Raw genomic sequence first — 26,919 nt, forward strand, 5'->3', positions numbered from 1 at the left:
TGTCCACTTGCATTTTCTACAGAAAGAGTGTTCAGAACTGCGCAATCAAAAGTATGGTTTAACTCTGTTAGCTTAATGAACATATCAGAAATAAGTTTCACACAATGCCTCTGTGTATTTTTTATTTGAAGATATTATTTTTCCCAATAGAGTCCTCTTAGCGCTCAGAATGTCCAATTGCAGTTTCTACAGAAAGAGTGTTTCAGAAAGGCTCAATCAAAAGTAAGGTTCAGCTCTGTTAGTTGAATGCACAGAACAGAAAGAAGTTTCATACAATGCTTCTGTGTAGTTTATATTTGAACATATTCCTTTTTCCACTATTACCCACTTAGCGCTACGAATGTCCAGTTGCATTTTCTACAGACAGAGTGTTTCAAAACTGCTCAATCAAAAGTATGGTTTAACTCTGTTAGCTGAATGCTCAGATCAGAAAGAAGTTTCACAGAATGCTTCTGTGTAGTTTATATTTGAATATATTCCTTTTTCCACTACTACTCTCTTAGCGCTCAAAATGTCCAGTTGCATTTTCTACAGAAAGAGTGTTCAGATCTGCTCAATCAAAAGTATGGTTTAACTCTGTTAGCTGAATGCACAGATCAGAAAGAAGTTTCACAGAATGATTCTGTGTAGTTTATATTTGGAGACATTCCTTTTTCCACTATTACCCTCATAGCGCTCCGAATCTCCACTTGCATTTTCTACAGAAAGAGTGTTTCAGAACGGCTCAATCAAAACTAAGGTTCAACTCTTGCAGTTGAACAAACAGAACAGAAAGAAGTTTCACACAATTCTTCTGTGTAGTTTTTATTTGTAGACATTCTTTTTCCCAACATAGGCCTCTTAGCGCTCAGAATGTCCAATTGCAGTTTCTAAAGAAAGAGTGTTTCAGAAAGGCTCAATCAAAAGTAAGGTTCAACTCGGTTAGTTGAATGCACAGAACAGAAAGAAGTTTCATACAATGCTTCTGTGTAGTTTATATTTGAACATATTCTTTTTTCCACTATTACCAACTTAGCGCTACGAATATCCAGTTGCATTTTCTACAGACAGAGTGTTTCAAAACTGCTCAATCAAAAGTATGGTTTAACTCTGTTAGCTGAATGCGCAGATCAGAAAGAAGTTTCACAGAATGCTTCTGTGTAGTTTATATTTGAAGACATTCCTTTTTCCACTATTAGCCTCTTAGCGCTCCGAATCTCCACTTGCATTTTCTACAAAAAGTGTGTTTCATAACTGCTCAATCAAAAATATGTTTTATCTCTGTTAACTGAATTTACAGATCAGAAATAAGTTTCACAGAATGCATCTGTGTAGTTTTTATTTGAAGATATTCTTTTTCCCAATGTAGGCCTCTTAGCGCTTAGCATGTCCAATTGCAGTTTCTACAGAAAGAGTGTTTCAGAACGGCTCAATCAAAAGTAAGGTTCAACTCTGTTAGTTGAATGCACAGAACAGAAAGAATTTTCACAGAATGCTACTGTGTAGTTTATATTTGAATATATTCCTTTTTCCACTATTACCCTCTTAGCGCTCCGAATGTCTTGCATTTGCTACAGAAAGAGTGTCAGAACTGCGCAATCAAAAGTATGGTTTAACTCTGTTAGCTTAATGAACATATCAGAAATAAGTTTCACACAATGCTTCTGTGTAGTTTTTATTTGAAGATATTATTTTTCCCAATAGAGGCCTCTTAGCGCTCAGAATGTCCAATTGCAGTTTCTACAGAAAGAGTGTTTCAGAACGGCTCAATCAAAAGTAAGGTTCAACTCTGTTAGTTGAATGCACAGAACAGAAAGAAGTTTCATACAATGCTTCTGTGTAGTTCATATTTGAACATATTCTTTTTTCCACTATTACCCACTTAGCGCTACGAATGTCCAGTTGCATTTTCTACAGACAGAGTGTTTCAAAACTGCTCAATCAAAAGTATGGTTTAACTCTGTTAGCTGAATGCTCAGATCAGAAAGAAGTTTCACAGAATGCTTCTGTGTAGTTTATATTTGAATATATTCCTTTTTCCACTACTACGCTCTTAGCGCTCCAAATGTCCAGTTGCATTTTCTACAGAAAGAGTGTTCAGATCTGCTCAATCAAAAGTATGGTTTAACTCTGTTAGCTGAATGCACAGATCAGAAAGAAGTTTCACCGAATGATTCTGTGTAGTTTATATTTGGAGACATTCCTTTTTCCACTATTACCCTCTTAGCGCTCCGAATCTCCACTTGCATTTTCTACAGAAAGAGTGTTTCAGAACGGCTCAATCAAAACTAAGGTTCAACTCTTTTAGTTGAACAAACAGAACAGAAAGAAGTTTCACACAATTCTTCTGTGTAGTTTTTATTTGTAGACATTCTTTTTCCCAATATAGGCCTCTTAGCGCTCAGAATGTCCAATTGCAGTTTCTACAGAAAGAGTGTTTCAGAACGGCTCAATCAAAAGTAAGGTTCAACTCTGTTAGTTGAATGCACAGAACAGAAAGAAGTTTCATACAATGCTTCTGTGTAGTTTATATTTGAACATATTCTTTTTTCCACTATTACCCACTTATTGCTACGAATCTCCAGTTGCATTTTCTACAGACAGAGTGTTTCAAAACTGCTCAATCAAAAGTATGGTTTAACTCTGTTAGCTGAATGCTCAGATCAGAATGAAGTTTCACAGAATGCTTCTGTGTAGTTTATATTTGAATATATTCCTTTTTCCACTACTACGCTCTTAGCGCTCCAAATGTCCAGTTGCATTTTCTACAGAAAGAGTGTTCAGATCTGCTCAATCAAACGTATGGTTTAACTCTGTTAGCTGAATGCACAGATCAGAAAAAAGATTCACCGAATGATTCTGTGTAGTTTATATTTGAAGATATTCCTTTTTCCACTATTACCCACTTAGCGCTCCGAATCTCCACTTGCATTTTCTACAAAAAGAGTGTTTCATAACTGCTCAATCAAAAATATGTTTTATCTCTGTTAACTGAATTTACAGATCAGAAATAAGTTTCACAGAATGCATCTGTGTAGTTTTTATTTGAAGATATTCTTTTTCCCAATGTAGGCCTCTTAGCGCTTAGCATGTCCAATTGCAGTTTCTACAGAAAGAGTGTTTCAGAACGGCTCAATGAAAAGTAAGGTTCAACTCTGTTAGTTGAATGCACAGAACAGAAAGAATTTTCACAGAATGCTACTGTGTAGTTTATATTTGAATATATTCCTTTTTCCACTATTACCCTCTTAGCGCTCCGAATGTCCACTTGCATTTTCTACAGAAAGAGTGTTCAGAACTGCGCAATCAAAACTATGGTTTAACTCTGTTAGCTTAATGAACATATCAGAAATAAGTTTCACACAATGCTTCTGTGTAGTTTTTATTTGAAGATATTATTTTTCCCAATAGAGGCCTCTTAGCGCTCAGAATGTCCAATTTCAGTTTCTACTGAAAGAGTGTTTCAGAAAGGCTCAATCAAAAGTAAGGTACAACTCTGTTAGTTGAATGCACAGAACAGAAAGAAGTTTCATACAATGCTTCTGTGTAGTTTATATTTGAACATATTCTTTTTTCCACTATTACCCACTTAGCGCTACGAATGTCCAGTTGCATTTTCTACAGACAGAGTGTTTCAAAACTGCTCAATCAAAAGTATGGTTTAACTCTGTTAGCTGAATGCTCAGATCAGAAAGAAGTTTCACAGAATGCTTCTGTGTAGTTTATATTTGAATATATTCCTTTTTCCACTACTACTGTCTTAGCGCTCCAAATGTCCAGTTGCATTTTCTACAGAAAGAGTGTTCAGATCTGCTCAATCAAAAGTATGGTTTAACTCTGTTAGCTGAATGCACAGATCAGAAAGAAGTTTCACAGAATGATTCTGTGTAGTTTATATTTGGAGACATTCCTTTTTCCACTATTACCCTCTTAGCGCACCGAATCTCCACTTGCATTATCTACAGAAAGAGTGTTTCACAACGGCTCAATCAAAACTAAGGTTCAACTCTTTTAGTTGAACAAACAGAACAGAAAGAAGTTTCACACAATTCTTCTGTGTAGTTTTTATTTGTAGACATTCTTTTTCCCAATATAGGCCTCTTAGCGCTCAGAATGTCCAATTGCAGTTTCTACAGAAAGAGTGTTTCAGAACGGCTCAATCAAAAGTAAGGTTCAACTCAGTTAGTTGAATGCACAGAACAGAAAGAAGTTTCATACAATGCTTCTGTGTAGTTTATATTTGAACATATTCTTTTTTCCACTATTACCCACTTAGCGCTACGAATGTCCAGTTGCATTTTCTACAGACAGAGTGTTTCTAAACTGCTCAATCAAAAGTATGGTTTAACTCTGTTAGCTGAATGCTCAGATCAGAAAGAAGTTTCACAGAATGCTTCTGTGTAGTTTATATTTGAATATATTCCTTTTTCCACTGCTACGCTCTTAGCGCTCCAAATGTCCAGTTGCATTTTCTAAAGAAAGAGTGTTCAGATCTGCTCAATCAAAAGTATGGTTTAACTCTGTTAGCTGAATGCACAGATCAGAAAGAAGTTTCACCGAATGATTCTGTGTAGTTTATATTTGAAGACATTCCTTTTTCCACTATTACCCTCTTAGCGCTCCGAATCTCCACTTGCATTTTCTACAAAAAGTGTGTTTCATAACTGCTCAATCAAAAATATGTTTTATCTCTGTTAACTGAATTTACAGATCAGAAATAAGTTTCACAGAATGCATCTGTTTAGTTTTTATTTGAAGAGATTCTTTTTCCCAATGTAGGCCTCTTAGCGCTTAGCATATCCAATTGCAGTTTCTACAGAAAGAGTGTTTCAGAACGGCTCAATCAATAGTAAGGTTCAACTCTGTTAGTTGAATGCACAGAACAGAAAGAATTTTCTCAGAATGCTACTGTGTAGTTTATATTTGAATATATTCCTTTTTCCACTATTACCCTCTTAGCGCTCCGAATGTCCACTTGCATTTTCTACAGAAAGAGTGTTCAGAACTGCGCAATCAAAAGTATGATTTAACTCTGTTAGCTTAATGAACATATCAGAAATAAGTTTCACACAATGCTTCTGTGTAGTTTTTATTTGAAGATATTATTTTTCCCAATAGAGGCCTCTTAGCGCTCAGAATGTCCAATTGCAGTTTCTACAGAAAGAGTGTTTCAGAAAGGCTCAATCAAAAGTAAGGTTCAACTCGGTTAGTTGAATGCACGGAACAGAAAGAAGTTTCATACAATGCTTCTGTGTAGTTTATATTTGAACATATTCTTTTTTCCACTATTACCCACTTAGCGCTACGAATGTCCAGTTGCATTTTCTACAGACAGAGTGTTTCAAAACTGCTCAATCAAAAGTATGGTTTAACTCTGTTAGCTGAATGCTCAGATCAGACAGAAGTTTCACAGAATGCTTCTGTGTAGTTTATATTTGAATATATTCCTTTTTCCACTACTACGCTCTTAGCGCTCCAAATGTCCAGTTGCATTTTCTACAGAAAGAGTGTTCAGATCTGCTCAATCAAAAGTATGGTTTAACTCTGTTAGCTGAATGCACAGATCAGAAAGAAGTTTCACCGAATGATTCTGTGTAGTTTATATTTGAAGACATTACTTTTTCCACTAGTACCCTCTTAGCGCTCCGAATCTCCACTTGCATTTTCTACAAAAAGAGTGTTTCATAACTGCTCAATCAAAAATATGTTTTATCTCTGTTAACTGAATTTACAGATCAGAAATAAGTTTCACAGAATGCATCTGTGTAGTTTTTATTTGAAGATATTCTTTTTCCCAATGTAGGCCTCTTAGCGCTTAGCATGTCCAATTGCAGTTTCTACAGAAAGAGTGTTTCAGAACGGCTCAATCAAAAGTAAGGTTCAACTCTGTTAGTTGAATGCACAGAACAGAAAGAATTTTCACAGAATGCTACTGTGTAGTTTATATTTGAATATATTCCTTTTTCCACTATTACCCTCTTAGCGCTCCGAATGTCCACTTGCATTTTCTACAGAAAGAGTGTTCAGAACTGCGCAATCAAAAGTATGGTTTAACTCTGTTAGCTTAATGAACATATCAGAAATAAGTTTCACACAATGCCTCTGTGTATTTTTTATTTGAAGATATTATTTTTCCCAATAGAGTCCTCTTAGCGCTCAGAATGTCCAATTGCAGTTTCTACAGAAAGAGTGTTTCAGAAAGGCTCAATCAAAAGTAAGGTTCAACTCTGTTAGTTGAATGCACAGAACAGAAAGAAGTTTCATACAATGCTTCTGTGTAGTTTATATTTGAACATATTCCTTTTTCCACTATTACCCACTTAGCGCTACGAATGTCCAGTTGCATTTTCTACAGACAGAGTGTTTCAAAACTGCTCAATCAAAAGTATGGTTTAACTCTGTTAGCTGAATGCTCAGATCAGAAAGAAGTTTCACAGAATGCTTCTGTGTAGTTTATATTTGAATATATTCCTTTTTCCACTACTACTCTCTTAGCGCTCAAAATGTCCAGTTGCATTTTCTACAGAAAGAGTGTTCAGATCTGCTCAATCAAAAGTATGGTTTAACTCTGTTAGCTGAATGCACAGATCAGAAAGAAGTTTCACAGAATGATTCTGTGTAGTTTATATTTGGAGTCATTCCTTTTTCCACTATTACCCTCATAGCGCTCCGAATCTCCACTTGCATTTTCTACAGAAAGAGTGTTTCAGAACGGCTCAATCAAAACTAAGGTTCAACTCTTGCAGTTGAACAAACAGAACAGAAAGTAGTTTCACACAATTCTTCTGTGTAGTTTTTATTTGTAGACATTCTTTTTCCCAACATAGGCCTCTTAGCGCTCAGAATGTCCAATTGCAGTTTCTAAAGAAAGAGTGTTTCAGAAAGGCTCAATCAAAAGTAAGGTTCAACTCGGTTAGTTGAATGCACAGAACAGAAAGAAGTTTCATACAATGCTTCTGTGTAGTTTATATTTGAACATATTCTTTTTTCCACTATTACCAACTTAGCGCTACGAATATCCAGTTGCATTTTCTACAGACAGAGTGTTTCAAAACTGCTCAATCAAAAGTATGGTTTAACTCTGTTAGCTGAATGCGCAGATCAGAAAGAAGTTTCACAGAATGCTTCTGTGTAGTTTATATTTGAAGACATTCCTTTTTCCACTATTAGCCTCTTAGCGCTCCGAATCTCCACTTGCATTTTCTACAAAAAGTGTGTTTCATAACTGCTCAATCAAAAATATGTTTTATCTCTGTTAACTGAATTTACAGATCAGAAATAAGTTTCACAGAATGCATCTGTGTAGTTTTTATTTGAAGATATTCTTTTTCCCAATGTAGGCCTCTTAGCGCTTAGCATGTCCAATTGCAGTTTCTACAGAAAGAGTGTTTCAGAACGGCTCAATCAAAAGTAAGGTTCAACTCTGTTAGTTGAATGCACAGAACAGAAAGAATTTTCACAGAATGCTACTGTGTAGTTTATATTTGAATATATTCCTTTTTCCACTATTACCCTCTTAGCGCTCCGAATGTCTTGCATTTGCTACAGAAAGAGTGTCAGAACTGCGCAATCAAAAGTATGGTTTAACTCTGTTAGCTTAATGAACATATCAGAAATAAGTTTCACACAATGCTTCTGTGTAGTTTTTATTTGAAGATATTATTTTTCCCAATAGAGGCCTCTTAGCGCTCAGAATGTCCAATTGCAGTTTCTACAGAAAGAGTGTTTCAGAACGGCTCAATCAAAAGTAAGGTTCAACTCTGTTAGTTGAATGCACAGAACAGAAAGAAGTTTCATACAATGCTTCTGTGTAGTTCATATTTGAACATATTCTTTTTTCCACTATTACCCACTTAGCGCTACGAATGTCCAGTTGCATTTTCTACAGACAGAGTGTTTCAAAACTGCTCAATCAAAAGTATGGTTTAACTCTGTTAGCTGAATGCTCAGATCAGAAAGAAGTTTCACAGAATGCTTCTGTGTAGTTTATATTTGAATATATTCCTTTTTCCACTACTACGCTCTTAGCGCTCCAAATGTCCAGTTGCATTTTCTACAGAAAGAGTGTTCAGATCTGCTCAATCAAAAGTATGGTTTAACTCTGTTAGCTGAATGCACAGATCAGAAAGAAGTTTCACCGAATGATTCTGTGTAGTTTATATTTGGAGACATTCCTTTTTCCACTATTACCCTCTTAGCGCTCCGAATCTCCACTTGCATTTTCTACAGAAAGAGTGTTTCAGAACGGCTCAATCAAAACTAAGGTTCAACTCTTTTAGTTGAACAAACAGAACAGAAAGAAGTTTCACACAATTCTTCTGTGTAGTTTTTATTTGTAGACATTCTTTTTCCCAATATAGGCCTCTTAGCGCTCAGAATGTCCAATTGCAGTTTCTACAGAAAGAGTGTTTCAGAAAGGCTCAATCAAAAGTAAGGTTCAACTCGGTTAGTTGAATGCACAGAACAGAAAGAAGTTTCATACAATGCTTCTGTGTAGTTTATATTTGAACATATTCTTTTTTCCACTATTACCCACTTAGCGCTACGAATGTCCAGTTGCATTTTCTACAGACAGAGTGTTTCAAAACTGCTCAATCAAAAGTATGGTTTAACTCTGTTAGCTGAATGCTCAGATCAGAAAGAAGTTTCACAGAATGCTTCTGTGTAGTTTATATTTGAAGACATTCCTTTTTCCACTATTACCCTCTTAGCGCTCCGAATCTCCACTTGCATTTTCTACAAAAAGTGTGTTTCATAACTGCTCAATCAAAAATATGTTTTATCTCTGTTAACTGAATTTACAGATCAGAAATAAGTTTCACAGAATGCATCTGTGTAGTTTTTATTTGAAGATATTCTTTTTCCCAATGTAGGCCTCTTAGCGCTTAGCATATCCAATTGCAGTTTCTACAGAAAGAGTGTTTCAGAACGGCTCAATCAAAAGTAAGGTTCAACTCTGTTAGTTGAATGCACAGAACAGAAAGAATTTTCACAGAATGCTACTGTGTAGTTTATATTTGAATATATTCCTTTTTCCACTATTACCATCTTAGCGCTCCGAATGTCCACTTGCATTTTCTACAGAAAGAGTGTTCAGTACTGCGCAATCAAAAGTATGGTTTAACTCTGTTAGCTTAATGAACATATCAGAAATAAGTTTCACACAATGCTTCTGTGTAGTTTTTATTTGAAGATATTATTTTTCCCAATAGAGGCCTCTTAGCGCTCAGAATGTCCAATTGCAGTTTCTACAGAAAGAGTGTTTCAGAAAGGCTCAATCAAAAGTAAGGTTCAACTCGGTTAGCTGAATGCACAGAACAGAAAGAAGTTTCATACAATGCTTCTGTGTAGTTTATATTTGAACATATTCTTTTTTCCGCTATTACCCACTTAGCGCTACGAATGTCCAGTTGCATTTTCTACAGACAGAGTGTTTCAAAACTGCTCAATCAAAAGTATGGTTTAACTCTGTTAGCTGAATGCTCAGATCAGAAAGAAGTTTCACAGAATGCTTCTGTGTAATTTATATTTGAATATATTCCTTTTTCCACTACTACGCTCTTAGCGCTCCAAATGTCCAGTTGCATTTTCTACAGAAAGACTGTTCAGATCTGCTCAATCAAAAGTATGGTTTAACTCTGTTAGCTGAATGCACAGATCAGAAAGAAGTTTCACCGAATGATTCTGTGTAGTTTATATTTGAAGACATTCCTTTTTCCACTATTACCCTCTTAGCGCTCAGAATCTCCACTTGCATTTCCTACAAAAAGAGTGTTTCATAACTGCTCAATCAAAAATATGTTTTATCTCTGTTAACTGAATTTACAGATCAGAAATAAGTTTCACAGAATGCATCTGTGTAGTTTTTATTTGAAGATATTCTTTTTCCCAATGTAGACCTCATAGCGCTTAGCATGTCCAATTGCAGTTTCTACAGAAAGAGTATTTCAGAACGGCTCAATCAAAAGTAAGGTTCAACTCTGTTAGTTGAATGCACAGAACAGAAAGAATGTTCACAGAATGCTACTGTGTAGTTTATATTTGAATATATTCCTTTTTCCACTATTACCCTCTTAGCGCTCCGAATGTCCACTTGCATTTTCTACAGAAAGAGTGTTCAGAACTGCGCAATCAAAAGCATGGTTTAACTCTGTTAGCTTAATGAACATATCAGAAATAAGTTTCACACAATGCTTCTGTGTAGTTTTTATTTGAAGATATTATTTTTCCCAATAGAGGCCTCTTAGCGCTCAGAATGTCCAATTGCAGTTTCTACAGAAAGAGTGTTTCAGAAAGGCTCAATCAAAAGTAAGTTTCAACTCGGTTAGTTGAATGCACAGAACAGAAAGAAGTTTCATACAATGCTTCTGTGTAGTTTATATTTGAACATATTCTTTTTTCCACTATTACCCACTTAGCGCTACGAATGTCCAGTTCCATATTCTACAGACAGAGTGTTTCAAAACTGCTCAATCAAAAGTATGGTTTAACTCTGTTAGCTGAATGCTCAGATCAGAAAGAAGTTTCACAGAATGCTTCTGTGTAGTTTATATTTGAATATATTCCTTTTTCCACTACTACTCTCTTTGCGCTCCAAATGTCCAGTTGCATTTTCTACAGAAAGAGTGTTCAGATCTGCTCAATCAAAAGTATGGTTTAACTCTGTTAGCTGAATGCACAGATCAGAAAGAAGTTTCACAGAATGATTCTGTGTAGTTTATATTTGGAGACATTCCTTTTTCCACTATTACCCTCTTAGCGCTCCGAATCTCCACTTGCATTTTCAACAGAAAGAGTGTTTCAGAACGGCTCAATCAAAACTAAGGTTCAACTCTTTTAGTTGAACAAACAGAACAGAAAGAAGTTTCACACAATTCTTCTGTGTAGTTTTTATTTGTAGACATTCTTTTTCCCAATATAGGCCTCTTAGCGCTCAGAATGTCCAATTGCAGTTTCTACAGAAAGAGTGTTTCAGAAAGGCTCAAGCAAAAGTAAGGTTCAACTCGGTTAGTTGAATGCACAGAACAGAAAGAAGTTTCATACAATGCTTCTGTGTAGTTTATATTTGAACATATTCTTTTTTCCACTATTACCCACTTAGCGCTCCAAATGTCCAGTTGCATTTTCTACAGAAAGAGTGTTCAGATCTGCTCAATCTAAAGTATGGTTTAAATCTGTTAGCTGAATGCACAGATCAGAAAGAAGTTTCACAGAATGATTCTGTGTAGTTTATATTTGAAGACATTCCTTTTTCCACTATTACCCTCTTAGCGCTCCGAATCTCCACTTGCATTTTCTACAAAAAGAGTGTTTCATAACTGCTCAATCAAAAATATGTTTTATCTCTGTTAACTGAATTTACAGATCAGAAATAAGTTTCACAGAATGCATCTGTGTAGTTTTTATTTGAAGATATTCTTTTTCCCAATGTAGGCCTCTTAGCGCTTAGCATGTCCAATTGCAGTTTCTACAGAAAGAGTGTTTCAGAACGGCTCAATCAAAAGTAAGGTTCAACTCTGTTAGTTGAATGCACAGAACAGAAAGAATTTTCACAGAATGCTACTGTGTAGTTTATATTTGAATATATTCCTTTTTCCACTATTACCCTCTTAGCGCTCCGAAGGTCCACTTGCATTTTCTACAGAAAGAGTGTTCAGAACTGCGCAATCAAAAGCATGGTTTAACTCTGTTAGCTTAATGAACATATCAGAAATAAGTTTCACACAATGCTTCTGTGTAGTTTTTATTTGAAGATATTATTTTTCCCAATAGAGGCCTCTTAGCGCTCAGAATGTCCAATTGCAGTTTCTACAGAAAGAGTGTTTCAGAAAGGCTCAATCAAAAGTAAGGTTCAACTCGGTTAGTTGAATGCACAGAACAGAAAGAAGTTTCATACAATGATTCTGTGTAGTTTATATTTGAACATATTCTTTTTTCCACTATTACCCACTTAGCGCTACGAATGTCCAGTTGCATTTTCTACAGACAGAGTGTTTCAAAACTGCTCAATCAAAATTACGGTTTAACTCTGTTAGCTGAATGCTCAGATCAGAAAGAAGTTTCACAGAATGCCTCTGTGTAGTTTATATTTGAATATATTCCTTTTTCCACTACTACGCTCTTAGCGCTCCAAATGTCCAGTTGCATTTTCTACAGAAGGAGTGTTCAGATCTGCTCAATCAAAAGTATGGTTTAACTCTGTTAGCTGAATGCACAGGTCAGAAAGATGTTTCACCGAATGATTCTGTGTAGTTTATATTTGAAGACATTCCTTTTTCCACTATTACCCACTTAGCGCTCCCAATCTCCACTTGCATTTTCTACAAATAGAGTGTTTCATAACTGCTCAATCAAAAATATGTTTTATCTCTGTTAACTGAATTTACAGATCAGAAATAAGTTTCACAGAATGCATCTGTGTAGTTTTTATTTGAAGATATTCTTTTTCCCAATGTAGGCCTCTTAGCGCTTAGCATGTCCAATTGCAGTTTCTACAGAAAGAGTGTTTCAGAACGGCTCAATCAAAAGTAAGGTTCAACTCTGTTAGTTGAATGCAAAGAACAGAAAGAATTTTCACAGAATGCTACTGTGTAGTTTATATTTGAATATATTCCTTTTTCCACTATTACCCTCTTAGCGCTCCGAAGGTCCACTTGCATTTTCTACAGAAAGAGTGTTCAGAACTGCGCAATCAAAAGCATGGTTTAACTCTGTTAGCTTAATGAACATATCAGAAATAAGTTTCACACAATGCTTCTGTGTAGTTTTTATTTGAAGATATTATTTTTCCCAATAGAGGCCTCTTAGCGCTCAGAATGTCCAATTGCAGTTTCTACAGAAAGAGTGTTTCAGAAAGGCTCAATCAAAAGTAAGGTTCAACTCGGTTAGTAGAATGCACAGAACAGAAAGAAGTTTCATACAATGATTCTGTGTAGTTTATATTTGAACATATTCTTTTTTCCACTATTACCCACTTAGCGCTACGAATGTCCAGTTGCATTTTCTACAGACAGAGTGTTTCAAAACTGCTCAATCAAAATTACGGTTTAACTCTGTTAGCTGAATGCTCAGATCAGAAAGAAGTTTCACAGAATGCCTCTGTGTAGTTTATATTTGAATATATTCCTTTTTCCACTACTACGCTCTTAGCGCTCCAAATGTCCAGTTGCATTTTCTACAGAAGGAGTGTTCAGATCTGCTCAATCAAAAGTATGGTTTAACTCTGTTAGCTGAATGCACAGGTCAGAAAGATGTTTCACCGAATGATTCTGTGTAGTTTATATTTGAAGACATTCCTTTTTCCACTATTACCCACTTAGCGCTCCCAATCTCCACTTGCATTTTCTACAAATAGAGTGTTTCATAACTGCTCAATCAAAAATATGTTTTATCTCTGTTAACTGAATTTACAGATCAGAAATAAGTTTCACAGAATGCATCTGTGTAGTTTTTATTTGAAGATATTCTTTTTCCCAATGTAGGCCTCTTAGCGCTTAGCATGTCCAATTGCAGTTTCTACAGAAAGAGTGTTTCAGAACGGCTCAATCAAAAGTAAGGTTCAACTCTGTTAGTTGAATGCAAAGAACAGAAAGAATTTTCACAGAATGCTACTGTGTAGTTTATATTTGAATATATTCCTTTTTCCACTATTACCCTCTTAGCGCTCCGAATGTCCACTTGCATTTTCTACAGAAAGAGTGTTCAGAACTGCGCAATCAAAAGCATGGTTTAACTCTGTTAGCTTAATGAACATATCAGAAATAAGTTTCACAAAATGCTTCTGTGTAGTTTTTATTTGAAGATATTATTTTTCCCAATAGAGGCCTCTTAGCGCTCAGAATGTCCAATTGCAGTTTCTACAGAAAGAGTGTTTCAGAAAGGCTCAATCAAAAGTAAGGTTCAACTCGGTTAGTTGAATGCACAGAACAGAAAGAAGTTTCATACAATGCTTCTGTGTAGTTTATATTTGAACATATTCTTTTTTCCACTATTACCCACTTAGCGCTACGAATGTCCAGTTGCATTTTCTACAGACAGAGTGTTTCAAAACTGCTCAATCAAAAGTATGGTTTAACTCTGTTAGCTGAATGCTCAGATCAGAAAGAAGTTTCACAGAATGCTTCTGTGTAGTTTATATTTGAATATATTCCTTTTTCCACTACTACGCTCTTAGCGCTCCAAATGTCCAGTTGTATTTTCTACAGAAAGAGTGTTCAGATCTGCTCAATCAAAAGTATGGTTTAACTCTGTTAGCTGAATGCACAGATCAGAAAGAAGTTTCACCGAATGATTCTGTGTAGTTTATATTTGAAGACATTCCTTTTTCCACTATTACCCTCTTAGCGCTCCGAATCTCCACTTGCATTTTCTACAGAAAGAGTGTTTCAGAACGGCTCAATCAAAACTAAGGTTCAACTCTTTTAGTTGAACAAACAGAACAGAAAGAAGTTTCACACAATTCTTCTGTGTAGTTTTTATTTGTAGACATTCTTTTTCCGAATATAGGCCTCTTAGCGCTCAGAATGTCCAATTGCAGTTTCTACAGAAAGAGTGTTTCAGAAAGGCTCAATCAAAAGTAAGGTTCAACTCGGTTAGTTGAATGCACAGAACAGAAAGAAGTTTCATACAATGCTTCTGTGTAGTTTATATTTGAACATATTCTTTTTTCCACTATTACCCACTTAGCGCTCCAAATGTCCAGTTGCATTTTCTACAGAAAGAGTGTTCAGATCTGCTCAATCAAAAGTATGGTTTAACTCTGTTAGCTGAATGCACAGATCAGAAAGAAGTTTCACAGAATGATTCTGTGTAGTTTATATTTGAAGACATTCCTTTTTCCACTATCACCCTCTTAGCGCTCCGAATCTCCACTTGCATTTTCTACAAAAAGAGTGTTTCATAACTGCTCAATCAAAAATATGTTTTATCTCTGTTAACTGAATTTACAGATCAGAAATAAGTTTCACAGAATGCATCTGTGTAGTTTTTATTTGAAGATATTCTTTTTCCCAATGTAGGCCTCTTAGCGCTTAGCATGTCCAATTGCAGTTTCTACAGAAAGAGTGTTTCAGAACGGCTCAATGAAAAGTAAGGTTCAACTCTGTTAGTTGAATGCACAGAACAGAAAGAATTTTCACAGAATGCTACTGTGTAGTTTATATTTGAATATATTCCTTTTTCCACTATTACCCTCTTAGCGCTCCGAATGTCCACTTGCATTTTCTACAGAAAGAGTGTTCAGAACTGCGCAATCAAAAGCATGCTTTAACTCTGTTAGCTTAATGAACATATCAGAAATAAGTTTCACACAATGCTTCTGTGTAGTTTTTATTTGAAGACATTATTTTTCCCAATAGAGGCCTCTTAGCGCTCAGAATGTCCAATTGCAGTTTCTACAGAAAGAGTGTTTCAGAAAGGCTCAATCAAAAGTAAGGTTCAACTCGGTTAGTTGAATGCACAGAACAGAAAGATGTTTCATACAATGCTTCTGTGTAGTTTATATTTGAACATATTCTTTTTTCCACTATTACCCACTTAGCGCTACGAATGTCCAGTTGCATTTTCTACAGACAGAGTGTTTCAAAACTGCTCAATCAAAAGTATGGTTTAACTCTGTTAGCTGAATGCTCAGATCAGAAAGAAGTTTCACAGAATGCTTCTGTGTAGTTTATATTTGAATATATTCCTTTTTCCACTACTACGCTCTTAGCGCTCCAAATGTCCAGTTGCATTTTCTACAGAAAGAGTGTTCAGATCTGCTCAATCAAAAGTATGGTTTAACTCTGTTAGCTGAATGCACAGGTCAGAAAGAAGTTTCACCGAATGATTCTGTGTAGTTTATATTTGAAGACATTCCTTTTTCCACTATTACCCTCTTAGCGCTCCGAATCTCCACTTGCATTTTCTACAAAAAGAGTGTTTCATAACTGCTCAATCAAAAATATGTTTTATCTCTGTTAACTGAATTTACAGATCAGAAATAAGTTTCACAGAATGCATCTGTGTAGTTTTTATTTGAAGATATTCTTTTTCCCAATGTAGGCCTCTTAGCGCTTAGCATGCCCAATTGCAGTTTCTACAGAAAGAGTGTTTCAGAACGGCTCAATCAAAAGTAGGGTTCAAATCTGTTATTTGAATGCACAGAACAGAAAGAATTTTCACAGAATGCTACTGTGTAGTTTATATTTGAATATATTCCTTTTTCCACTATTACCCTCTTAGCGCTCCGAAAGTCCACTTGCATTTTCTACAGAAAGAGTGTTCAGAACTGCGCAATCAAAAGCATGCTTTAACTCTGTTAGCTTAATGAACATATCAGAAATAAGTTTCACACAATGCTTCTGTGTAGTTTTTATTTGAAGACATTATTTTTCCCAATAGAGGCCTCTTAGCGCTCAGAATGTCCAATTGCAGTTTCTACAGAAAGAGTGTTTCAGAAAGGCTCAATCAAAAGTAAGGTTCAACTCGGTTAGTTGAATGCACAGAACAGAAAGATGTTTCATACAATGCTTCTGTGTAGTTTATATTTGAACATATTCTTTTTTCCACTATTACCCACTTAGCGCTACGAATGTCCAGTTGCATTTTCTACAGACAGAGTGTTTCAAAACTGCTCAATCAAAAGTATGGTTTAACTCTGTTAGCTGAATGCTCAGATCAGAAAGAAGTTTCACAGAATGCTTCTGTGTAGTTTATATTTGAATATATTCCTTTTTCCACTACTACGCTCTTAGCGCTCCAAATGTCCAGTTGCATTTTCTACAGAAAGAGTGTTCAGATCTGCTCAATCAAAAGTATGGTTTAACTCTGTTAGCTGAATGCACAGATCAGAAAGAAGTTTCACCGAATGATTCTGTGTAGTTTATATTTGAAGACATTCCTTTTTCCACTATTACCCTCTTAGCGCTCCGAATCTCCACTTGCATTTTCTACAGAAAGAGTGTTTCAGAACGGCTCAATCAAAACTAAGGTTCAACTCTTTTAGTTGAACAAACAGAACAGAAAGAAGTTTCACACAATTCTTCTGTGTAGTTTTTATTTGTAGACATTCTTTTTCCGAATATAGGCCTCTTAGCGCTCAGAATGTCCAATTGCAGTTTCTACAGAAAGAGTGTTTCAGAAAGGCTCAATCAAAAGTAAGGTTCAACTCGGTTAGTTGAATGCACAGAACAGAAAGAAGTTTCATACAATGCTTCTGTGTAGTTTATATTTGAACATATTCTTTTTTCCACTATTACCCACTTAGCGCTCCAAATGTCCAGTTGCATTTTCTACAGAAAGAGTGTTCAGATCTGCTCAATCAAAAGTATGGTTTAACTCTGTTAGCTGAATGCACAGATCAGAAAGAAGTTTCACAGAATGATTCTGTGTAGTTTATATTTGAAGACATTCCTTTTTCCACTATCACCCTCTTAGCGCTCCGAATCTCCACTTGCATTTTCTACAAAAAAAGTGTTTCATAACTGCTCAATCAAAAATATGTTTTATCTCTGTTAACTGAATTTACAGATCAGAAATAAGTTTCACAGAATGCATCTGTGTAGTTTTTATTTGAAGATACTCTTTTTCCCAATGTAGGCCTCTTAGCGCTTAGCATGTCCAATTGCAGTTTCTACAGAAAGAGTGTTTCAGAACGGCTCAATGAAAAGTAAGGTTCAACTCTGTTAGTTGAATGCACAGAACAGAAAGAATTTTCACAGAATGCTACTGTGTAGTTTATATTTGAATATATTCCTTTTTCCACTATTACCCTCTTAGCGCTCCGAATGTCCACTTGCATTTTCTACAGAAAGAGTGTTCAGAACTGCGCAATCAAAAGCATGCTTTAACTCTGTTAGCTTAATGAACATATCAGAAATAAGTTTCACACAATGCTTCTGTGTAGTTTTTATTTGAAGACATTATTTTTCCCAATAGAGGCCTCTTAGCGCTCAGAATGTCCAATTGCAGTTTCTACAGAAAGAGTGTTTCAGAAAGGCTCAATCAAAAGTAAGGTTCAACTCGGTTAGTTGAATGCACAGAACAGAAAGATGTTTCATACAATGCTTCTGTGTAGTTTATATTTGAACATATTCTTTTTTCCACTATTACCCACTTAGCGCTACGAATGTCCAGTTGCATTTTCTACAGACAGAGTGTTTCAAAACTGCTCAATCAAAAGTATGGTTTAACTCTGTTAGCTGAATGCTCAGATCAGAAAGAAGTTTCACAGAATGCTTCTGTGTAGTTTATATTTGAATATATTCCTTTTTCCACTACTACGCTCTTAGCGCTCCAAATGTCCAGTTGCATTTTCTACAGAAAGAGTGTTCAGATCTGCTCAATCAAAAGTATGGTTTAACTCTGTTAGCTGAATGCACAGGTCAGAAAGAAGTTTCACCGAATGATTCTGTGTAGTTTATATTTGAAGACATTCCTTTTTCCACTATTACCCTCTTAGCGCTCCGAATCTCCACTTGCATTTTCTACAAAAAGAGTGTTTCATAACTGCTCAATCAAAAATATGTTTTATCTCTGTTAACTGAATTTACAGATCAGAAATAAGTTTCACAGAATGCATCTGTGTAGTTTTTATTTGAAGATATTCTTTTTCCCAATGTAGGCCTCTTAGCGCTTAGCATGCCCAATTGCAGTTTCTACAGAAAGAGTGTTTCAGAACGGCTCAATCAAAAGTAGGGTTCAAATCTGTTATTTGAATGCACAGAACAGAAAGAATTTTCACAGAATGCTACTGTGTAGTTTATATTTGAATATATTCCTTTTTCCACTATTACCCTCTTAGCGCTCCGAAAGTCCACTTGCATTTTCTACAGAAAGAGTGTTCAGAACTGCGCAATCAAAAGCATGCTTTAACTCTGTTAGCTTAATGAACATATCAGAAATAAGTTTCACACAATGCTTCTGTGTAGTTTTTATTTGAAGACATTATTTTTCCCAATAGAGGCCTCTTAGCGCTCAGAATGTCCAATTGCAGTTTCTACAGAAAGAGTGTTTCAGAAAGGCTCAATCAAAAGTAAGGTTCAACTCGGTTAGTTGAATGCACAGAACAGAAAGATGTTTCATACAATGCTTCTGTGTAGTTTATATTTGAACATATTCTTTTTTCCACTATTACCCACTTAGCGCTACGAATGTCCAGTTGCATTTTCTACAGACAGAGTGTTTCAAAACTGCTCAATCAAAAGTATGGTTTAACTCTGTTAGCTGAATGCTCAGATCAGAAAGAAGTTTCACAGAATGCTTCTGTGTAGTTTATATTTGAATATATTCCTTTTTCCACTACTACGCTCTTAGCGCTCCAAATGTCCAGTTGCATTTTCTACAGAAAGAGTGTTCAGATCTGCTCAATCAAAAGTATGGTTTAACTCTGTTAGCTGAATGCACAGGTCAGAAAGAAGTTTCACCGAATGATTCTGTGTAGTTTATATTTGAAGACATTCCTTTTTCCACTATTACCCTCTTAGCGCTCCGAATCTCCACTTGCATTTTCTACAAAAAGAGTGTTTCATAACTGCTCAATCAAAAATATGTTTTATCTCTGTTAACTGAATTTACAGATCAGAAATAAGTTTCACAGAATGCATCTGTGTAGTTTTTATTTGAAGATATTCTTTTTCCCAATGTAGGCCTCTTAGCGCTTAGCATGCCCAATTGCAGTTTCTACAGAAAGAGTGTTTCAGAACGGCTCAATCAAAAGTAGGGTTCAACTCTGTTATTTGAATGCACAGAACAGAAAGAATTTTCACAGAATGCTACTGTGTAGTTTATATTTGAATATATTCCTTTTTCCACTATTACCCTCTTAGCGCTCCGAATGTCCACTTGCATTTTCTACAGAAAGACTGTTCAGAACTGCGCAATCAAAAGTATGGTTTAACTCTGTTAGCTTAATGAACATATCAGAAATAAGTTTCACACAATGCTTCTGTGTAGTTTTTATTTGAAGATATTATTTTTCCCAATAGAGGCCTCTTAGCGCTCAGAATGTCCAATTGCAGTTTCTACAGAAAGAGTGTTTCAGAAAGGCTCAATCAAAAGTAAGGTTCAACTCGGTTAGTTGAATGCACAGAACAGAAAGAAGTTTCATACAATGCTTCTGTGTAGTTTATATTTGAAAATGTTCTTTTTTCCACTAATACCCACTTAGCGCTACGAATGTCCAGTTGCATTTTCTACAGACAGAGTGTTTCAAAACTGCTCAATCAAAAGTATGGTTTAACTCTGTTAGCTGAATGCTCAGATCAGAAAGAAGTTTCACAGAATGCTTCTGTGTAGTTTATATTTGAATATATTCCTTTTTCCACTACTACTCTCTTAGCGCTCCAAATGTCCAGTTGCATTTTCTACAGAAACAGTGTTCAGATCTGCTCAATCAAAAGTATGGTTTAACTCTGTTAGCTGAATGCACAGATCAGAAAGAAGTTTCACAGAATGATTCTGTGTAGTTTATATTTGGAGATATTCCTTTTTCCACTATTACCCTCTTAGCGCTCCGAATCTTCACTTGCATTTTCTACAGAAAGAGTGTTTCAGAACGGCTCAATCAAAACTAAGGTTCAACTCTTTTAGTTGAACAAACAGAACAGAAAGAAGTTTCACACAATTCTTCTGTGTAGTTTTTATTTGTAGACATTCTTTTTCCGAATATAGGCCTCTTAGCGCTCAGAATGTCCAATTGCAGTTTCTACAGAAAGAGTGTTTCAGAAAGGCTCAATCAAAAGTAAGGTTCAACTCTGTTAGTTGAATGCACAGAACAGAAAGAAGTTTCATACAATGCTTCTGTGTAGTTTATATTTGAACATATCCTTTTTTCCACTATTACCCACTTAGCGCTCCAAATGTCCAGTTGCATTTTCTACAGAAAGAGTGTTCAGATCTGCTCAATCAAAAGTATGGTTTAACTCTGTTAGCTGAATGCACAGATCAGAAAGAAGTTTCACAGAATGATTCTGTGTAGTTTATATTTGAAGACATTCCTTTTTCCACTATCACCCTCTTAGCGCTCCGAATCTCCACTTGCATTTTCTACAAAAAGAGTGTTTCATAACTGCTCAATCAAAAATATGTTTTATCTCTGTTAACTGAATTTACAGATCACAAATAAGTTTCACAGAATGCATCTGTGTAGTTTTTATTTGAAGATATTCTTTTTCCCAATGTAGGCCTCTTAGCGCTTAGCATGTCCAATTGCAGTTTCTACAGAAAGAGTGTTTCAGAACGGCTCAATCAAAAGTAAGGTTCAACTCTGTTAGTTGAATGCAAAGAACAGAAAGTATTTTCACAGAATGCTACTGTGTAGTTTATATTTGAATATATTCCTTTTTCCACTATTACCCTCTTAGCGCTCCGAATGTCCACTTGCATTTTCTACAGAAAGAGTGTTCAGAACTGCGCAATCAAAAGCATGGTTTAACTCTGTTAGCTTAATGAACATATCAGAAATAAGTTTCACACAATGCTTCTGTGTAGTTTTTATTTGAAGATATTATTTTTCCCAATAGAGGCCTCTTAGCGCTCAGAATGTCCAATTGCAGTTTCTACAGAAAGAGTGTTTCAGAAAGGCTCAATCAAATGTAAGGTTCAACTCGGTTAGTTGAATGCACAGAACAGAAAGAAGTTTCATACAATGCTTCTGTGTAGTTTATATTTGAACATATTCTTTTTTCCACTATTACCCACTTAGCGCTACGAATATCCAGTTGCATTTTCTACAGACAGAGTGTTTCAAAACTGCTCAATCAAAAGTATGGTTTAACTCTGTTAGCTGAATGCTCAGATCAGAAAGAAGTTTCACAGAATGCTTCTGTGTAGTTTATATTTGAATATATTCCTTTTTCCACAACTACTCTCTTAGCGCTCCAAATGTCCAGTTGCATTTTCTACAGAAAGAGTGTTCAGATCTGCTCAATCAAAAGTATGGTTTAACTCTGTTAGCTGAATGCACAGATCAGAAAGAAGTTTCACAGAATGATTCTGTGTAGTTTATATTTGGAGACATTCCTTTTTCCACTATTACCCTCTTAGCGCTCCGAATCTCCACTTGCATTTTCTACAGAAAGAGTGTTTCAGAACGGCTCAATCAAAACTAAGGTTCAAATCTTTTTGTTGAACAAACAGAACAGAAAGAAGTTTCACACAATTCTTCTGTGTAGTTTTTATTTGTAGACATTCTTTTTCCCAATATAGGCCTCTTAGCGCTCAGAATGTCCAATTGCAGTTTCTACAGAAAGAGTGTTTCAGAACGGCTCAATCAAAAGTAAGGTTCATCTCAGTTAGTTGAATGCACAGAACAGAAAGTAGTTTCATACAATGCTTCTGTGTAGTTTATATTTGGACATATTCTTTTTTCCACTGTTACCCACTTAGCGCTACGAATGTCCAGTTGCATTTTCTACAGACAGAGTGTTTCAAAACTGCTCAATCAAAAGTATGGTTTAACTCTGTTAGCTGAATGCTCAGATCAGAAAGAAGTTTCACAGAATGCTTCTGTGTAGTTTATATTTGAATATATTCCTTTTTCCACTACTACGCTCTTAGCGCTCCAAATGTCCAGTTGCATTTTCTACAGAAAGAGTGTTCATATCTGCTCAATCAAAAGTATGGTTTAACTCTGTTAGCTGAATGCACAGATCAGAAAGAAGTTTCACCGAATGATTCTGTGTAGTTTATATTTGAAGACATTCCTTTTGCCACTATTACCCTCTTAGCGCTCCGAAACTCCACTTGCATTTTCTACAAAAAGAGTGTTTCATAACTGCTCAATCAAAAATATGTTTTATCTCTGTTAACTGAATTTGCAGATCAGAAATAAGTTTCACAGAATGCATCTGTGTAGTTTTTATTTGAAGATATTCTTATTCCCAATGTAGGCCTCTTAGCGCTTAGCATGTCCAATTGCAGTTTCTACAGAAAGAGTGTTTCAGAACGGCTCAATCAAAAGTAGGGTTCAACTCTGTTAGTTGAATGCACAGAACAGAAAGAATTTTCACAGAATGCTACTGTGTAGTTTATATTTGAATATATTCCTTTTTCCACTATTACCCTCTTAGCGCTCCGAATGTACACTTGCATTTTCTACAGAAAGAGTGTTCAGAACTGCGCAATCAAAAGTATGGTTTAACTCTGTTAGCTTAATGAACATATCAGAAATAAGTTTCACACAAGGCTTCTGTGTAGTTTTTATTTGAAGATATTATTTTTCCCAATAGAGGCCTCTTAGCGCTCAGAATGTCCAATTGCAGTTTCTACAGAAAGAGTGTTTCAGAAAGGCTCAATCAAAAGTAAGGTTCAACTCGGTTAGTTGAATGCACAGAACAGAAAGAAGTTTCATACAATGCTTCTGTGTAGTTTATATTTGAACATATTCTTTTTTCCACTATTACCCACTTAGCGCTACGAATGTCCAGTTGCATTTTCTACAGACCGAGTGTTTCAAAACTGCTCAATCAAAAATATGGTTTAACTCTGTTAGCTGAATGCTCAGATTAGAAAGAAGTTTCACAGAATGCTTCTGTGTAGTTTATATTTGAATATATTCCTTTTTCCACTACTACGCTCTTAGCGCTCCAAATGTCCAGTTGCATTTTCTACAGAAAGAGTGTTCAGATCTGCTCAATCAAAAGTATGGTTTAACTCTGTTAGCTGAATGCACAGATCAGAAAGAAGTTTCACCGAATGATTCTGTGTAGTTTATATTTGAAGACATTCCTTTTTCCACTATTACCCTCTTAGCGCTCCGAATCTCCACTTGCATTTACTACAAAAAGAGTGTTTCATAACTGCTCAAACAAAAATATGTTTTATCTCTGTTAACTGAATTTACAGATCAGAAATAAGTTTCACAGAATGCATCTGTGTAGTTTTTATTTGAAGATATTCTTTTTCCCAATGTAGGCCTCTAAGCGCTTAGCATGTCCAATTGCAGTTTCTACAGAAAGAGTGTTTCAGAACGGCTCAATCAAAAGTAGGGTTCAAGTCTGTTAGTTGAATGCACAGAACAGAAAGAATTTTCAAAGAATGTTACTGTGTAGTTTATATTTGAAAATATTCCTTTTTCCACTATTACCCTCTTAGCGCTCCGAATGTCCACTTGCATTTTCTACAGAAAGAGTGTTCAGAACTGCGCAATCAAAAGTATGGTTTAACTCTGTTAGCTTAATGAACATATCAGAAATAAGTTTCACACAATGCTTATGTGTAGTTTTTATTTGAAGATATTATTTTTCCCAATAGAGGCCTCTTAGCTCTCAGAATGTCCAATTGCAGTTTCTACAGAAAGAGTGTTTCAGAAAGGCTCAATCAAAAGTAAGGTTCAACTCGGTTAGTTGAATGCACAGAACAGAAAGAAGTTTCATACAATGCTTCTGTGTAGTTTATATTTGAACATATTCTTTTTTCCTCTATTACCCACTTAGCGCTACGAATGTCCAGTTGCATTTTCTACAGACAGAGTGTTTCAAAACTGCTCAATCAAAAGTATGGTTTAACTCTGTTAGCTGAATGCTCAGATCAGAAAGAAGTTTCACAGAATGCTTCTGTGTAGTTTATATTTGAATATATTCCTTTTTCCACTACTACTCTCTTAGCGCTCCAAATGTCCAGTTGCATTTTCTACAGAAAGAGTGTTCAGATCTGCTCAATCAAAAGTATGGTTTAACTCTGTTAGCTGAATGCACAGATCAGAAAGAAGTTTCACAGAATGATTCTGTGTAGTTTATATTTGGAGACATTCCTTTTTCCACTATTACCCTCTTAGCGCTCCGAATCTCCACCTGCATTTTCTACAGAAAGAGTGTTTCAGAACGGCTCAATCAAAACTAAGGTTCAACTCTTTTAGTTGAACAAACAGAACAGAAAGAAGTTTCACACAATTCTTCTGTGTAGTTTTTATTTGTAGATATTCTTTTTCCCAATATAGGCCTCTTAGCGCTCAGAATGTCCAATTGCAGTTTCTACAGAAAGAGTGTTTCAGAACGGCTCAATCAAAAGTAAGGTTCAACTCTGTTAGTTGAATGCACAGAACAGAAAGAAGTTTCATACAATGCTTCTGTGTAGTTTATATTTGAACATATTCTTTTTTCCACTATTACCCACTTAGCGCTACGAATGTCCGGTTGCATTTTCTACAGACAGAGTGTTTCAAAACTGCTCAATCAAAAGTATGGTTTAACTCTGTTAGCTGAATGCTCAGATCAGAAAGAAGTTTCACAGAATGCTTCTGTGTAGTTTATATTTGAATATATGCCTTTTTCCACTACGACGCTCTTAGCACTCCAAATGTCCAGTTGCATTTTCTACAGAAAGAGTGTTCAGATCTGCTCAATCAAAAGTATGGTTTAACTCTGTTAGCTGAATGCACAGATCAGAAAGAAGTTTCACCGAATGATTCTGTGTAGTTTATATTTGAAGACATTCCTTTTTCCACTATTACCCTCTTAGCGCTCCGAATCTCCACTTGCATTTTCTACAAAAAGAGTGTTTCATAACTGCTCAATAAAAAATATGTTTTATCTCTGTTAACTGAATTTACAGATCAGAAATAAGTTTCACAGAATGCATCTGTGTAGTTTTTATTTGAAGATATTCTTTTTCCCAATGTAGGCCTCTTAGCGCTTAGCATGTCCAATTGCAGTTTCTACAGAAAGAGTGCTTCAGAACGGCTCAATCAAAAGTAAGGTTCAACTCTGTTAGTTGAATGCACAGAACAGAAAGAATTTTCACAGAATGCTACTGTGTAGTTTATATTTGAATATATTCCTTTTTCCACTATTACCCTCTTAGCGCTCCGAATGTCCACTTGCATTTTCTACAGAAAGAGTGTTCAGAACTGCGCAATCAAAAGTATGGTTTAACTCTGTTAGCTTAATGAACATATCAGAAATAAGTTTCACACAATGCTTCTGTGTAGTTTTTATTTGAAGATATTATTTTTCCCAATAGAGGCCTCTTAGCGCTCAGAATGTCCAATTGCAGTTTCTACAGAAAGAGTGTTTCAGAAAGGCTCAATCAAAAGTAAGGTTCAACTCGGTTAGTTGAATGCACAGAACAGAAAGAAGTTTCATACAATGCTTCTGTGTAGTTTATATTTGAACATATTCTTTTTTCCTCTATTACCCACTTAGCGCTACGAATGTCCAGTTGCATTTTCTACAGACAGAGTGTTTCAAAACTGCTCAATCAAAAGTATGGTTTAACTCTGTTAGCTGAATGCTCAGATCAGAAAGAAGTTTCACAGAATGCTTCTGTGTAGTTTATATTTGAATATATTCCTTTTTCCACTACTACTCTCTTAGCGCTCCAAATGTCCAGTTGCATTTTCTACAGAAAGAGTGTTCAGATCTGCTCAATCAAAAGTATGGTTTAACTCTGTTAGCTGAATGCACAGATCAGAAAGAAGTTTCACCGAATGATTCTGTGTAGTTTATATTTGAAGACATTCCTTTTTCCACTATTACCCTCTTAGCGCTCCGAATCTCCACTTGCATTTTCTACAAAAAGAGTGTTTCATAACTGCCCAATCAAAAATATGTTTTATCTCTGGTAACTGAATTTACAGATCAGAAATAAGTTTCACAGAATGCATCTGTGTAGTTTTTATTTGAAGATATTCTTTTTCCCAATGTAGGCCTCTTAGCGCTTAGCATGTCCAATTGCAGTTTCTACAGAAAGAGTGTTTCAGAACGGCTCAATCAAAAGTAAGGTTCAACTCTGTTAGTTGAATGCACAGAACAGAAAGAATTTTCACAGAATGCTACTGTGTAGTTTATATTTGAATATATTCCTTTTTCCACTATTACCCTCTTAGCGCTCCGAATGTCCACTTGCATTTTCTACAGAAAGAGTGTTTCAGAACGGCTCAATCAAAACTAAGGTTCAAATATTTTAGTTGAACAAACAGAACAGAAAGAAGTTTCACACAATTCTTCTGTGTAGTTTTTATTT

The sequence above is a fragment of the Symphalangus syndactylus genome, chromosome 14 (genome assembly GCF_028878055.3).
Source record: "Symphalangus syndactylus isolate Jambi chromosome 14, NHGRI_mSymSyn1-v2.1_pri, whole genome shotgun sequence".
In the NCBI taxonomy this organism is placed as follows: domain Eukaryota; kingdom Metazoa; phylum Chordata; class Mammalia; order Primates; family Hylobatidae; genus Symphalangus; species Symphalangus syndactylus.